This window comes from Diadema antillarum, unplaced genomic scaffold, assembly GCF_040938485.1.
Source record: "Diadema antillarum isolate AM-2024a unplaced genomic scaffold, OU_Dant_1.0 seq00000378_RagTag, whole genome shotgun sequence".
NCBI classification, from domain to species: Eukaryota; Metazoa; Echinodermata; class Echinoidea; order Diadematoida; family Diadematidae; genus Diadema; species Diadema antillarum.
The window spans coordinates 466,399-483,804 of record NW_027271377.1 but is presented as its reverse complement, the minus strand read 5'-3'; positions in this window follow the sequence as shown (position 1 = coordinate 483,804).

Genomic DNA, 17,406 nt, shown 5'->3' with positions numbered 1-17,406 from the left:
CGTGAATCCGCATATTTTGTCCCTAGGGAAAGCAATAAAAACCCGAATCCCCCTTCAATCTATCTAATGGGTATAGATTTTTACAGCGAGCTAGGATTCTCAGATTAGTTGTTTTCTCAGTAAAGTAACTAAAGAATACGAGAAAGTGTATAATCACTCACATGTGTATGGATCAGTGCATTTTTGTGTGTGTGTGTGTTTGTGTGTGTGTGTGTGTGTGTGTGTGTGCACTTGGTTTAAGTATGTCCTGGGAAATGTAATATCTCGTTGCCACCTTTTCAGGTAAGAATCTCGTGTTTCTCCATCGTCAACGCCACGTGACGGGAAATCTCGATGGAGTTATTGAATGAATAAGAATCACACTTGAGGAGCCGTATGAGTGTCCTCGAAATTTATATTTATGTGTGTAGATGTGTGTGTGTGTGTGTGTGTGTGTTCGTTTGTATTGAAATCTACACATACACACACGCACACACATTATATGTATATATATATATATATATATATATATATATATATATATATATACATATGTGTGAAGAGTTTGTTCGCAAAAACCAATAAGTCCATTTTTGCCAAATGGAGATATTTGCGATTAAAGAGAACAAAAGAATTTTTTTTTTGCTTCTTTTGACCATAACTTCAAAACTGTACCTTTATATGTAGTGACCAATATATCATTTAAAAGGTATTGTTTTTGTACTTTATGACAGAGACCGTACTTCAAAATCTTCAAAAATGGACTTATCGGTTTTTGCGAACAAACTCTTCATATATATATGTATATATATATATATATGTGTGTGTGTGTGTGTGTGTGTGTGCGTGCGTGTGTGTTGGTGTATTTGTGTGGGTGTGTGTGTGTGTGTACATATACACATAACATATGACTGTATATATATATATATATATATATATATATATATATACGTGTATGTATGTATATAGATATATAGTATAGATATAGATATATATAAACATACAACGCTTCACTTGTTTGAAGTTTAACTCTCAAAGGAGAAATTGACATCCTGTAAGATGTTTAGCTTCGCGTCTTGTCAAAAGCTGATTAATAGTGCATATTATGTCAGAGATTAAGCAATGTGGTATATGATAATATACAGAAAGTCTTAGAGTTCTGAACTGAATCATCCATTTCATTTCGTTTATTTGTCACTTTTATGAAATACATTACTGAAAAAAAACAAAAACAAACAAAGACTAAGTACAAACAAATAAGCCTACATTAAGATATCAGAAATCATGCAATGTATGATAGGTGTGCAACATAAATGTTTTAATGAAAGTGGTGTCGATAGAAAGGCAACCGTGATCAACTAATGAAACGAATCAAACCACCACAATCACTCATATGCTTACTCAATCTGAGTGCGTTTGTGTTTGTTTAATGATGCACTGTTCCTGCGATATCATGACAAATGGGCACCTGACCACGCTGCTCGTATAGGGGTCTTAATGGCTGCAGGACTCCGGGGAAGAGTGGTAATGATGCTGACAAGGCTATTATATACTGTGGAATACATCACGAGTATCATTATTGAAATCACATCTTCATCATTATTCTTTCATTAGGAGTATCGCTATGATGGTTTTTGTAAAGTGAGTTTCCTGTGCATATCGTTTACTGTTTAAAGATATCGATACGGATAAAAAATGTTTCGTTTCTGTCGGGATTGAATTTATTGCATGAAACAACGAGAAATATACATTTTCTCTTTCAAATCAAACACATTAATGGCTATTAAGTATCAATCAATTTAACTCAATGATTGGAACAAAGCGTTTTATTTCAGTGGACTTTCTGTTGTTGTTGTTGTTTTTTCGTATTTTTTCGAAGTTATCTCTTAAATTAGTATGAATTTAAGTTTAAACGTAGAATATTCATGAATGCAATTATTGACACCAAAGCTACTGAGGTGAAATCGTAAGTAAAAATATAGTCGACGCATAAAAAACCCCAGACAGATCTGTTATAAACACAATTACAATGTGTCAAAAAAATGCATCAACTAAGCGCAAACTAATGCACATATGCAAAAAATCAACTAAATAAGAATTTAAAAAGAAATCACCACACGCTTACACATCCAGTCCAGAGCTCACTTTCATGAATATCAGAACATTTTAAGCGGCGCAATTGGTAGACATGTTTTATCAGAAGTAAGGCAAGAAGATAATGGAAAACTAAAAAGTTACTGCTTTCCATAACAATATGTCCCAGCAGCCTGACATCACCAATTAGAACCAGCCCTCGGAGTATGGGTCCCACTTCTATAATCACCGACCTCGTCATGCTCCGTCTCGGGCTTTAGTTAAAGGTATTATTTACCTTTCGCAGATTTAAAAAACCCCAGCTGTAGTGCTTCAAAACAGTTCCAAAATGTGAGTTAGGAATAGAAACAACCAATGCAAAAATGTTAAGCAGTATAATCAATGTTAAGTATTGTTAAGTATGCAAAATGTGAACAGTAGTTAAAATGAAATTGTTTCTAGAATAAACCGTCTACAGTTATGGTTTATTGAGAAAAACAGTGATATCTCCTTATATTTTAGGCTTTATTGTGAAATCTTTATATCGCAGATGTTTGTAGATTACAAATCTAAATTGCAAAATTTTTATATGGTAGATGTTTTGTGATACAACTGACCCACACATATGCATCAAATGTGATATACCTCAAACATTTTTGAGATCACAGCTCCCAATGGTAAACAGTACCTTTATTCGGTTCTCAGTGTTTAAATCTAAATTTTTCACTATTTGGATGAGCAAAAAAAAGAAAGAAAAAAAAGTCAAGTTTGCAAAATCACGTTGACGATCGTGCACGCGCGCCAAAGTCGGATTTACACTTGAATGTGTATGATAATCATTAATGACTTATTGACTAGAACTACGTTCGGGTGTAAAGAGTACATTTTCGTCAAACGGGTATTAATACTGCCCGTGTAACTCTGCACTCAATATTGTGATTGTGACGATCAAGTTTTTATTGACTGTGGCATGTTCTAAAGAAGGTCCCCGGATTCAGTTAAACTCACAATAAAACAGTGAGTCTGACAATTTCACGCAGACATGCAGATCATTAGCAGACTTTTGTTTTTTGGTTCTGTTTTCATGAATTGTGAAATATTTACAGGTTTCCTCTCTTTTGTAGTATACCGACTGCCCGTTGATGAAGTTTACTTACTCATATACTTGCGTTAACATGCATGTAAATAATGTGTTGATACTTGTATGAGTTTCTGTGTGTGCTTGTTGATCTATATAGGGTCTGTCCCATGCCATGTTGCGCTGAAGAGTAAATTCGATTTAATACAATCAATCAATGCAATATGGAGAGACGCGTTTGTCTGCAAAAATATATATGCGTATGGCTATGTATGCAGTATGTTCTCTATTTAGTGTCATGAGGCGATATATCATTATTTTCTACCACCACTGAACGTCTCGTTCGAGGGATAGAAGAGTCTTACATTTTGCGAATTAGCTGTCCATTCTTGAAAACGTCAAATTAGGGGCACTAGAGGTGCACCACGGGAGATCGCAGAGAGCGGACTCGCACATATATAGATATACCCGTTATCGTCGACAAAACAACGACGTTGCTTTCAGTTCGTCACCTTCTCACTATCATACAGCCAAATGATTCGACGGGTCGATGCGTGGGCAACTCTTTACCCTCATTCGTGTCAAAATCTTCACTCGGAACACCAACTACTCGCCAAGAGTATCCAGGTTTCCTATTTCTCTCGAGAAGTTTCTTCACATCCCAAGGGCAATTAAGAAAATTATCATCCACGGTACCATCTACGGGTTTTTATATGTCAAAAACATCCCTGCATTTGACTGTGCTGCTATTGCTGCAATTTCGTCGAGCGTCAGCTATTATATGTTCTAAAAATAGGCGGGAGACGTAAAATAATTGCGTGTCTATTCTAAAGGGAATTTCTACTTTGATATTAAGTTCCTTCGTTTGAAAAAAAAAAGATCACAGAATGCAAGCAGTGGAATTTTGGGGAAGAAAATCGGACAATGAATTGTTACAAATTTATATAAGATGTAAGACAAATTGGCAACTCCGTGTGATAAAGGTACTGAACAGCTCTCCGTTTGTTTGTACGCAAATTTTCACACACTTAAATTTTTAATAAAATATTTGACACATATGGAACTTGGTCGTTGAGGACGAAATGCAAAAACATATTACCCTTCCCCTGCATCAAGAAAAGGTCTGAAGAATTTTTCTCAGGAGAAATATAAAAATGTGTGAATTTTTGTGTACAAACCGAACATTTACAGATCATAATTTGTATTCCTCCCCCCCAAAGTTTTCACTGACCAACTTCTTTCTGATTATCTGTTTTGATATGAATAAACATAATGTCAGGAAGGAATTTTACCTTTAAGTCCTCACTGTGAGACACGTGCAAGAAAATCCATTTTGTTGTTGTTGTTTTTTAACGCATCCTTTCCATACAAAACTTTTTGGACCTGTTCCACCGCTTTAATGCGTATGTTATCAGCGATGAAACATAAACGATGACACATTAATGGATATGAACTGACTGTAAGCAAAAGGGCATTTTCTCCTCGGGAAAGATTTATAATTGCAGCCCCCAACCCCACCCTCGTCCCTCAAACTCAAACACAGACAATGCTATAGCATGCACACACGCACACACATCCACACACAATACTTGCCGTACTCGTTTATATCTTTAATTTAAGACCAAAAAAAAAAAAATGGCATTAAGCCTTACACTTCCCTCAAATTTACTTCGCTCTATTTTCAACGGTTCTTCTTAGTTTATCCTTCCATTCCAAACTCTTCCCTCAGGATTAATCATTGACAACAAAAACACCTGACTGCTCGAAATCATTTTGCCGCCAAACCAGGGCAAAGGAAAGGCGCAAAACCACGCTGAACTAAATAGGGCGAGCTATATGACGAGTTTCGTCCCCATCGCTACTTGTCACATCCCGACGGGGCGCTGGCCGGGGAGACTATTGGCAGCCACGTGCTTCCCCACCGCAGGGGCTTTTTTGGAAGGTGCATTAACTAAATAGACACGTCTATATCTAATTTCTCCTTCACAGCCTGCAAGAGTTTAAAATTACGCGGTAAACTTTACCCCGGATAACTTGTGAAAACAAAATCCGAAAATTGCAATTACCGCCGATCGCTACAACTCATCGCTACGTGGCCCAAGGGCAGAGCTGGGCTCACAATCAGAGCGAGATGGATATTGTTGGCAAATAAAAAGATGAGCGAAAGCGAGTTGCGCGGGAGGAGAGGAGAGATATGAAATTGTACCGAATAATCTGTTTCACCCGCAAACCCACCGAGAGTTTATACGTAGGCATGTTTGTTTTCATCATAACTCCCTGCGTTTGTCTGGCAGCTAATAATATGAGGTGGTTGTAGTTTTTGGAGCTCCAGTGCGGTATGTGACACGGGCCGTAATGAAGCGAAAATAGCGAGGCGCCATTTTGTTTCGCTCCTGTTCAACTCGCGATTGCACGAAGAGAGTGTGGGACAGGAGCGTGGGAGGATTCCGCGTTATGAAGCAGTCTAATGTACAGAAATGCGATTTATACGTGATGAGTTTGATATTCATTTGATAAAACTCTAGATCAATCAGTCAGCCATTGTATTATGTCTTCCTTAAAATATACTTATACACATAAGAATCATGATGTTATCTTGCCATACAGAGTAGTTGAAATAGTAATGCACTTATGTATACTATTAGGTACAGAAACTGGGGGTGGTATTCAGCCCACCTTATGTTTTCAAAGTCGTCAAATCAATGATGTTAGAGAAAAGATGGTACAATCATTGCCGCAAGGAATGCAACAATAATCCTTTAACATGTTTGGGGTAATACTGTGATCATTCTCATTATACTAAGAACTCTTGCACAACCTGCCATTTCTATAGAATGTATGTGAGTCACTCATGTGAACTCATGTACGAAGTTCCCCTTCGTCACTCTGATATAGGCATACCTTTACACATCCAAGTCGGTATTTCCTGTAAGATTTGTTATGGTGTATGATGTAGTATGCAATGCGGATTCGTACGTGTGTGTGTGTGTATCTTGTCGATGATTTTTTTTTATCACTCCAAAAGAATAACAATCAAGTTCCGTCATTATTATCACGCAGTCACAATATAATAGCTGATTATTTCAGGGTATCTTCAAACTTTCCAAATTTTAAACCCTCAAATTCTGTAAATAAAACGCACACAAAATAAAACGCACACAAAACAAAACGAACATTTCTTAAAACAGTCAAAGCAAAAATGTGCTATAGGCAAAATTTCTTCTTTTTTTATACTTTTTTTCCACCAGTCTTCCTTTCAAATCTGGCGAAGCAGGTAATAGTGACTGGATGCTAAGGGAATGAAATGTGTGGAGGTATCCTTTAACGGACGAGATGGTGAAGTTTGTTTACACTTTAGGGGAATTACAACGGTTGGAATGCCTATTTATATCACCGAGCGCACGTATTACGTTCAGCTGCATGTAGGCTTTTGACGGTATCGGAACGCCAAATCTGGTCAACCTGCTGAACTTCGAACGGGCGCCGCTTGCAGCTATATTATCATGTTTGCCCCGCGGGTCGACGAGTATCGATGACAGCCGAGAGTGGTATCGATCCCGCGCAGTTGGCGAGAAACGATACATCATCGGATCGTCTGTTTTTTACACGTTGGTAGGTGGAAGATAGAGAAAGAGAGAAAGAGAGGGAGAGAGAAGAGGCTCGAAACAATACAGCTATACAGAGCCCGGTTCACAGCGGGGTGGGACACAGCAAAGAAGAATACTATCAGGGAATCGATACAGTGTTTGCCTCTTATTTCATCGCGGAAGAACAGTAGAATGAAAAAAGAAGAAGAAAAAGCGGAATGATTCTATAAAAGCAGTGGACGATTACGGTCTACCATTATTTGCGTGTATTCTATTGATGAGTTTTAAGGACAAATTCTTGTTGTTGCTGTTGTTGTTGTTGTTGCTTTTTTAAGTAGGCCTACGCACGAGCACGATATAGTGCACGGACAAATTACGTCTGTGTAAGTGTATGTGTAAATCAATGGCTATTCATTTTTGAAATTCTTCATAAGCAAATAATAATACATGTATATATATATATATATATATGTATATATATCGAGGAAATACAAATGATAGTTACTTTGACTCTGCCAATGTAAAACGATAATTATGGCTGCATGACCGTGCTTCTGTCCTCATATAAATGCCACCCAATCAAATTATATTATTCTATCAATTTTATACCAGAAATAAATGAGATATTGTACATTGGGTACAGAATTTGACATGCAAAGAGGAGACTTTACACAAATACACACGACCCTTTACAACCGCACACATACACACACCCTTACACACAACCACACGCACACACACACACACACACACACACACACACAGACAAATAAAAAGGGTCAAAAGTTGAGTACTTGCTTGGGTAGACTCAGGTAGCATCTTAAAGATCTTTATCCCTTTGTTTTCCAGTTGTTTTCTTCCGTAGGTCATCGTCGGAATCTTTCTTGGAAACAAAAAACACGACGTAATTGGTCAAGAAGAAAAATAGAAACAAACAAACTACAAGTTCGTTTGTGCACGAGCAGTACGTAAACGAGTTGCCGTGATATCCCGGTCTTCTATTTTTGTCTTCATTTCAGCTGGATAGATACGCGCCTCTTTTCTAGACCGAAGTCAAGATGTTTACTGTGAATTTGTACGATTGAATTGTTCAAAAGGTTGCGTGTGCTCGCATGTTTACTCGTTGAACTGCGATTGCCTGATTCAGTCTCACTCCTTGGGCAAATTTGGAGTAATGATGCAAAAACCATAATCCCCAAGTGTTTACTGTGAGCACGGACAAACATGATTATTAGTAGACAAAAAAAGAACAAAGAATCTTAGCACAAGGAATTTATTGTGTGTATCAGATCTTATGCAAGCCCTGGACATGCTGGAAGGAGGATTAAGCGGATAAGCAAAGGTGATTTTATAAGATTGACTTATGTAGTCAAAACAGATCCTTTTGCTTGCTGTTGTTATCTTTGCTGATTTGCGTTAATATAATTACGTCAGATGGTTTTTGGACAAAGAGGAGAATACTGAACTATCCAAAGGATTAGAAAGTTTGCGACAAATGTACAATATTCAATTCAATTCAATTCAATTCAATTTATTTTCAATCAATTTTAATATAAGCATGTAAAACATATAGCGGTCAATCATCGTACGTTTGGTTCTATGTATAACGCTAAAGAAATATGATGGAACCTACTTAAAAGCGAGCTTGTTAAGCACAGGTCCCAAATTCTGAACAGAGTGTAAAGATGAGGAGCACCGATGCAACGTAGGACCAAAATAAAGAGAAACAAAAATGAAAGGCAAAATACCTGGGGCACTAACAGAATCTTCTCAATACATTAATAGTGATATACAGACAACCACATTCTGCAGATGTAAGAACAGTTGATTTAACAATGTTGACAATAATGTAATAATGTGATTTGAATAATGGGGAAAAGTTAACAACTCGACATGCGAGTCCTCGGAGGAAATACGGGAAACCTAAAGATTGATCTGACCACCGCACGAACTGTGTCGTGATGCGTGTTACTGATCTGGTTGCCATAGTGAGGGTGATGTTTATATTGCTGGTAAGGATAGACGTAAATGTAAACGTACTTCAGGCAGTATTCCTAAATGAAGATAAAATTATCCTTTTGTAGATTATAAAAATGACTGCTTCTCCCGTAGCTGTTACACAAGATGTACTCCTTGCCGCTCATTTGACACCTTTTTTTTTTCACAAGCAGCATCGCTTAAAAGTTGTAAAATTTCTTGAGACATAGTGCTGATATACGGGTGTAATTACAGCAAAGAGAGTGAAAATGGTAACATATAAACAACAACGACTAGAATAAAACTCTGAAGACAGAAGACGAACAAGCTAGGGGTAGTAGTAATAATGATGTTGATGGCATTAACGATTTGATCATCACGGTAATTAGACGTGATCTCTTTTGTCAGTTCCAGTTTTGCCCTTTTTAATGTGTAACGTAGAATAATTATTATCGGCACACGAGACGCCCACCTGTACCATAATTCTTAGTGTGTGCCCAAAGATATGCCATTAGGAACTTCTATACCCCTAATGAAGATGATATTTAATAGTCAGTGATACGTTCCCTCCTTTCTCATCTTCTCGGTAATCACGCAAGCCATTCCCGCCAAAATGTCGATACAAAATTATTAACTGGGGGCGCAGACGATAGGTACACCACGCTCCTCGCCCTGGGACACACAAGCGGTATCAACTCGTGTCGACATCAAGAAACTAGTAATTCATTTACACATAGACTGCTCTCCTTGCGCGCGTGACCACTCCGATGCGGTAATCATACAATGACCGTGGGGCATATAAATGGCTGGTTCTTCATATTTTATCTTATCCTTTTTTAACGTTGCTATCTTTGAAGTCGTTTGCTGAATTAGTTTCTGGCAATCGCAAAGGAGGACGAACCAGTTCTCACTCTATTTTTCTTTTTCTTTTCTTTTTTAGTTGTCATTGGTAGTTTCCTGGTTGGACCCCCCCCCCCAAAAAAAAAAAAAAAAAAAAAAAAAAAAAAACTGTTCCCGGGAAGTTTACAACCGAGTAAGTACACGCTCGGGAGATATTTTGAGACAAAAGTTGGTCACAGAAAATTAAGAATGTCATTACTAGTACTGAACAATTAGAAAGATTGTCTCAAATATCCAGGCCATCGTTTCTATTGAATCAGTGAATATGACTTGAAAAAGGTAATCCGTTAGGTGACGGATTTAATTGACCGTGTTGAAGGTTTCGTGATTCCGAAAATAAAATGAGTTTCGTAATTCCGAAGATTTGTTGATAAGTTCCGTTCTTTAATTTTTTGATTAACGAACTTTTTTTAAAAATTTCATTCATATATCTATTTTCAACAAATTGAATCAGTGTACAAATATAAAGTATAAAAAAAGCAATATGCATATTCTACATATATAGCGAAATATGACATAAGCGCAATAATATATTGAGAAGGCTACATAGATACATGTTACTTATTTAATGATGTTAAAAATGTCGAAAAAAAATCATTTCCGGACTGTCGAACCTTTGGAATAACGAGCCTGATTTTATTTCCGGATAAACGAACCTTTGGAATAACGAATCTTATTTCACTCTCGGACTATCGAACCTTTGGGGGTGACGAACCTTCTTAGTAACGCCACAAAAAGTTAGGATTAGCGAATCTTATATCTTGCTTAACTCCACACACACACAAAACAAAACAAAAACAAAACAAAACAAAACTGAGTTCTACAGATCTAACACCCGACGTGGAGGGATCTTTCATCAAAGTATGTCTTGAGGGCTTCCATACTATGTCACATTTCGAGGCATCAATATACCATCAAAATATTTTACATGTTTCGTCTACTTAAATTGAAATAGATTTTGTATTATACTTTAGAACTTATTACAAATTGCTAAACAATACATTGTCATATCTATACTTTGTATTATGTATTACATTTTGTTTGATGGAAATAAAGTGTAAGTGAATTGAAAAATAGACAAAGAGTATATATCTCACAGTCTTGGAGAGGTGCAAGGGTTTAACACATTGGTTACGGCACCCTATTTGCTTCTTTTCAGAGAATAAGGATTTACATCTCTCTCAGAGAGAAAGCATGGTTTAACTGGGGTCAGCTCACAAGACCGACACCCACGAGTCATACAACCCAAGAGTCATACAGCCCATGAGTAATTCGACAATATATAGGTTAAAAAATCCAGCCTGTACGAGTTCGACATTACAACACGAGGGCTTAATGTGTCTGTCTCATGGGCTGTATAACTCGTGGGCTGTACAACTCGTGGGCTGTATGACTCGTTGGCTGTATAAAATTATTCGTGGGTGTCGAATTCGTGATATGTACCCGATTTAGCTCATGTTTGTTAGACTGAGAGGGTTGTTTGAAATGGGATCCAGGTACGTAAACACACCAAACTGCGTGGAATTGAACATACTTTTGTGGAGTACGTGTTGTGCTGTGGTTATTGCAACTTCCAGGACTGTAACTTTTTCTCTCTTTTCCATTTTACTGCCAAAATAGACTTTAATAAACCATTCATTCATTCATTCATTCATTCATTCATTCATTCATTCATTCATTCATTCATTCATTCATTCATTCATTCATTCATTTACTCACTCACTCATTTCTTTTTCCATTTTCTCTTGGAAAGTCTTAAAACTCAGTTTCCATGAACCTAGAGCTCCATAATTCTTATCTGTTGTACCAGTCTACCTCTCGTTAGGGAAAGCCCGTCGTCTCTTAAGCTCTCTTCCAGATTAGGATCGCTTAAACCTGTTCTGAATCTTTCTTTAATTCTTCACATGAATTATCTCCTCTTTTTTCTCTTTCTTGCTACTCTCCTCTCGCCGTCTATTTGTTTTGTCTCTTCTCACGCCTACAAAAGACAAGTCTAATTCTGGAATTACATTTCTGTGTATACATCGAATTAGATTCGTTTTTGGCTTGATTCGCTGGCTTCGATTTATCAAAAAGTGTCACCCCTGCTGTTTCTTGTTAGCTTCGTACTCGGAAGACACCTGAGTGGGCATTTCTTTATTTTATTTCCGTCGGTTACTTACCCCAGATAAAATTCGAAGCCTGTTTACTGCATGGACTTGGTTGTAAACATACTTTCTTTTTTTCAGCTACCGAAAGGCGAGAAGCTCTCCCGAGTCTCAAACCGTTAGAAATCTGCTTCCCTGTGTGCGCACTCCTCATCAAAAAACGCGTCGGAATCTTCAGATTAGTGGAATCACAGACGATGAAATTCTTTCTAATAACCCGTTGCCAAGGCAACCGCTCTACGCGCAATCATTGAAAATTGGATTATGATCTTGTCAAGTCGGTGATGCCATTATCGTCGCCCATGCGCGGGAAATCACTCCTTTCACAATCAGGTATTGACTTTTCGATGTGTGCCATATGCTTCTGACTTGCTATCCTTTCTCCCAACTCTGGAGAGTTCGTTCGAGATACATTTCATAAAATGATCAAGCAAAATATATAAGCGAATATAAGCTTATCAGTTACCCTACCTAGCGAACAGGAATGTGTTTGTAGGAAACTCCAACGCTCTGATTCGATAATGATATATTTATTTTGCAATTTGAACAAAAAAGTAAGTAAGGGCGAGGCTGGCCAAGAAGACCACAAGGGCTTCGTGGAAGATGGTAATTACAGTTGTATTACGACGGTCATGACTTTGCATGTCTTTTCATGTCGTCTTATTTTTCTCTTTCGCCCACCTGTTGATCGTTTGTCTCCAACTCTCCACACCAAACACATTTCCAACGATCTTGAATTCTCCCTTTATCAGTGATAAACGTTTGTGTCGTACTGCATCAACTGTATGGAAAATAACGGTATCTCTAAGTTGAAGGAGTAAGAGGTGTATATGATAGGCCGAAATAAATCAGAATGTAACACGGATGATGGGGAGACGTGCTGGGGGAAGTGAGGATGAACATTATGCATCCTTTGATGCTGGAACGGTATGTGAGCTCTCGTGGAGGGGGGGGGGGGGGAGGACGGGGCACCTAGGATAGGAATTGAATAGCAGGGATTACGGAGAGAACGTGTGAGACATGAGGTTAGAAGGGAATCCAGCAAGAGTTAATTGTGGGGGACAACGAGGGTGGGACAGATAGAAAGAAATCCAAGAGAAATAGAAAGGGAGATGGAAGAACTGCAGTGAGGAAGATGGGGGAAAAGATGTCTGGTATAGCGACGGTCGGAGCAAGGGGGTGAGAAGTATCACGAGAAGAAACAGCTTTTAACCGAGCGAGTCCGAAGGCAACCTCGAACACGTCGAAGAACAGAGCGAAAGATTCACATCCCTTGTAAGTATTTCTTGCTGTCATGAAAAGTTTGGTTTTATGTCACTGGGAAACAAAACCAGAATGTTGTGACGTCAAATCCTTCTGAATGGGAGTTTTATTCGGTTGCTTGCCTGTCTCCTTTATGGCCGAGATCACCAGGTTTTGCACGACGCATCGCAAGTCCAGTCAAGTCGCTTAAATAATCCCTGCCCATTAAGTTCTTGGCTGTCTTAGACAAAACAATAGGAAAACACGAGTTTTAACAGTGAAACAAGACGTAAAGTTCCATGCTGGTCACACTTATTTAATACATGCGACCAGACACTTTAATGTCAGTCATGTCTAACCTCGAACTTAGAGCTGGTCGTCCATTTGCGATATAAAGTAGAGAGCAGCTCCATTTCTCCTTCTGGAGATTCCCTTTATGATATAGACCGGATGCAGGTGACCACTTTACCTGTTGTCGTCCACTTTTTACCTAATTTCTTTCTTTCTTTTTTCGGCCGACCTTAAATCCGCGGCGATTGTCTGGCATGTCTACATACGAAAGTAGGGCACAAGACAGCGTCGCGTGCAGTAAACTTGCCTCCTTGCATTATACTTTTCTGGAGAAAGTCGTTTAAATGTAAATTCGGCACAATTTCCCACTGGCGGCACAGATTGGGAAGGCTCGTAACGCGTTTAGGTATCCACGAAACTACTCTCATGTACAGGTTTCAAAGATCAATCATATATCTGATTACTTGCAGTCTATTTCTTCTTCAGTTTAGCGTTAACTAACCCTTCTATATTGGGGCAAGCCAGATGAATGTCTTTAAAGTCATTCTAATGAGGGTTTCGCAAACTTTGGAATCTCGGTCACTATTAAAGCGTCAGCCTGCTTGTTCTGTTAAGCACCTGCCGACAGTAAATCTTAAGCATGCAAGAGAAAATGACGTGTATTTGAGAAAATCAGACTTGTATTAACCTAAAATCCTACGCCGCTGTACAAAATAAAGTTGAAATACAGTGTGAGAGGGGAATCTCATAAGATGTATGGGAGACTACACTTTAAATCAACGAAAGAGCTTCACGCACTGAGCAAAGAAAGCAAAGATGGATGTGTGTGCAGACATTGTGGCAAATACATTAAGTGAATTAGTTTGAAGAATAAGGGAAAAAAGCAAGAAGGTACGAAGTGCAATCTTTTATAGGGTCATGATGAAAGCACCGAAAACAAAGGAATTCCTTTCACGTGCATCATAAACTCAGAGGTTATACGTCTTCCACTGCTCTCAACAGAAGCACTGCCGGATGACGAATTTGGGGCTTGGTCAGGACTGGTTACCCATATGCATAGTTATTGCATATAACTAGAACGCCAAACCTTTGCTTCCTGCGCTCAGCCTTTGATGTATCACAGCTGTCACGGCGTTCTTCCTCTTGTTTTCTCGTTTACATCTTTCTGATGTGGATGAAACGAGGGTGTTTCACTTTTAACATGTAACGAGTTTCAGAAGTCTGGAGTAGGACAGATTTCTAACCTGGTACAGTTTGGGATTACGGACAAGTGAAATTAATCATTATCATGTTGAGTAATAAGCTATAGGGCCTTTGCTCTCATTGCAGGGTATACCTAATCATTGTGTACATTGAATGTGAGAACCAGGGTGAGAGAAACCAGATCTTAAAAGGAAATGTCTTTTTATATGTGTTTTCATGAGCGCGTGTATGTACTCGTCTGTCTGTCCGTCTGTCATCCAGTTGTCTGTGCCTGTGAGCGTGAGTGCTGGTTTGCATATTTTTTTTTCAGCGTCTGCTTTCAAAACTCAATCGAAATGAGATGCCCGAAGATATATAATGTATATTCATTGTTTATACGTATTTTCTTATCTGATTTGGCTATGCATAACATGCATAAGATTACCATGTATTCCGGTTCTCTGAAACAAAGTTCTTGGCTGTGGAAAAACAGTTACGGATGATTCGAGTGACGCGGTGGTAGCTAGGGTCATGTACTAAAAAAGCGTCACGATTTGGTTGTTGTTTGTAATTATCTACATGACAGCCCTCTCGATTGATGCACAGTTTACCATCTTCCATCTATGGTGATGGTGATCATCTCCAAACCATGTACCAGTGGCCCGTTGCATAAAACTTACCGTTGAATTTCAATGGTAACTACCGTCAAAATTAGGCGTCACAACCAATCAGCATCAAGGATTTTAAGCTTTACCGCTAATTTGAAAACTTACCGCTAGAAAGGAGCGGTAAGTCCAGCGGTAAGGATTTTATGCAGACAGATTTAAATTTGTCCGATACCCTTGACGAGACGACAGCAGCTCGAATGTGAACAACCATGCTTTCAGATGGTGACGTTCGCAAGTAAACCTGTCTGAGATGCGAATACACCTCCTAACCGTAATACTAATGAAAGAAGATAAGGAGTTTTACCGTAGCTATAAGTTCTGGACTCTGGATAAAGCGTTTTAGAGGTAATATTTTACGATTAATCTCTCCCCCGCTCTCACACACACATACACACACACACACACACACACACACACACACAAACACTTCTCTTTCTCTCTTTTTCTCTCTCATACTAACCCCCTCCTATTAACTTTTCCTACTCTCCGGAATTGCTGTTCTCAGGCCATGCTTTAGGACGCAATTGACCAATCAAGCCACGGCCTGCGATCAATCAACCATAAATCATACCCTTTAGGTCAGTGAGAATACGAAATAGATGGAGGGAGCCAGGCAGATAGAGAAAGACAGACAGACGGAGAGACAGACAGACAGACAGACAAGCAGATACAGAGACAGTGAATAAAGTACAAATAGGGTCAATTCTTTGCAGGACGTGATGACAGAACTCCTAGTCTTACACTATGGCAACGGGAAAGTCGCGCTGCCATTTCTTAGAAAAGTAGCAGAAAGACATCTTTTGACAAAGAGGAAATTCCATATAATCATCTATATAGCAACAACAACAACAACATCAAAAAGAAACAATCGTTGAATGGGCGGAGACTTACAGGTATGGATCAAACGTAAAATGGGGCTTACTTACTCTAGAGTCACTGGTAATATGCACAAGAATGATTGGGAACGTATATGGCCTGTTGGTTTTGCCTTTGAGAGCAGTTTATACTCATCAATACGCTCATCATTCCGTAACAATGCGATTGCTGAAATATGGTATGATACATACACTTATATACAAATACACTTTGTAATGTATGGTTGTCGCTTCAGATAGGAAGCATACTTATTTTGCCAATTAGAAGATTTAATATTATTACATTTTGAGGAGCGCTTTTTGTGACTGTCATGAGAGTCTGAGCGACGAATTTACTTTGGCAGTTATTTCAAAAACTACCGCGCTGAGAATGAATCATCCGAATACTAACTATTGAAATTTGATTGATTCACTTCTTGCGTGTCGATATCGACTAGGCTAGCCTCCACCTTGACTCACTCGTCATGCTCGTTGCGTCTAGACATTGAAAAGACTTCTTCCTACCTTGGCTCATTCGTTGCGTCTAGTCGTTGACTAGGCCAGGCTGCCTCCTGCTATATAACTGATTCAATTGCTGCGTCTATTCGTTGACTAGACTACTTCCTACCTTGACTCACTCGTTGTGTCTATTCGTTGACTAGACTACTTCCTACCTTGACTCACTCGTTGTGTCTATTCGTTGACTAGACTACTTCCTACCTTGACTCCTCGTTGTGTCTATTCGTTGACTAGACTACTTCCTACCTTGACTCACTCTTTGTGTCTAGTCGTTGACTAGACTACTTCCTACTTTGACTCACTCGTGTCTAGTCGTTGACCAGGCTACTTCCTACCTTGACTCACTCGTTGTGTCTAGTCGTTGACTAGCTAGCTACTTCCTACCTTGACTCACTCGTGTCTAGTCGTTGACTAGGCTACTTCCTACCTTGACTCACTCGTTGTGTCTAGTCGTTGACTAGACTACTTCCTACTTTGACTCATTCGTTGTGTCTAGTCGTTGACTAGCTAGCTACTTCCTACCTTGACTCACTCATTGTGTATAGTCGATGACTATAGGCTACTTCCTACCTTGACTCACTCGTTGTGTATAGTCGTTGACTAGGCTACCCCATACATTGACTCACTCGTTTCGTCTAGTCGTTAAAGAGACTACCCTCTACCTTGACCACTGACTCATTCGTTGAGTCTTCCTGTCATCCTACCGGATGTCTCAACTTACTTCTTGCGTCTTGGTGTCGACTTGACTAACTACTCGCTTTAACGCACTACCTATTCAGCTATTTAGCCTATATCCAATGAATTGTTAACGGGATAGTATAATACTGGTTGAGATGAGGATTCAACTTTTAACTTTTTGCGAAATACTTAAAAACCACTGTATGAAAACTTAAAGAGCATACGATACTA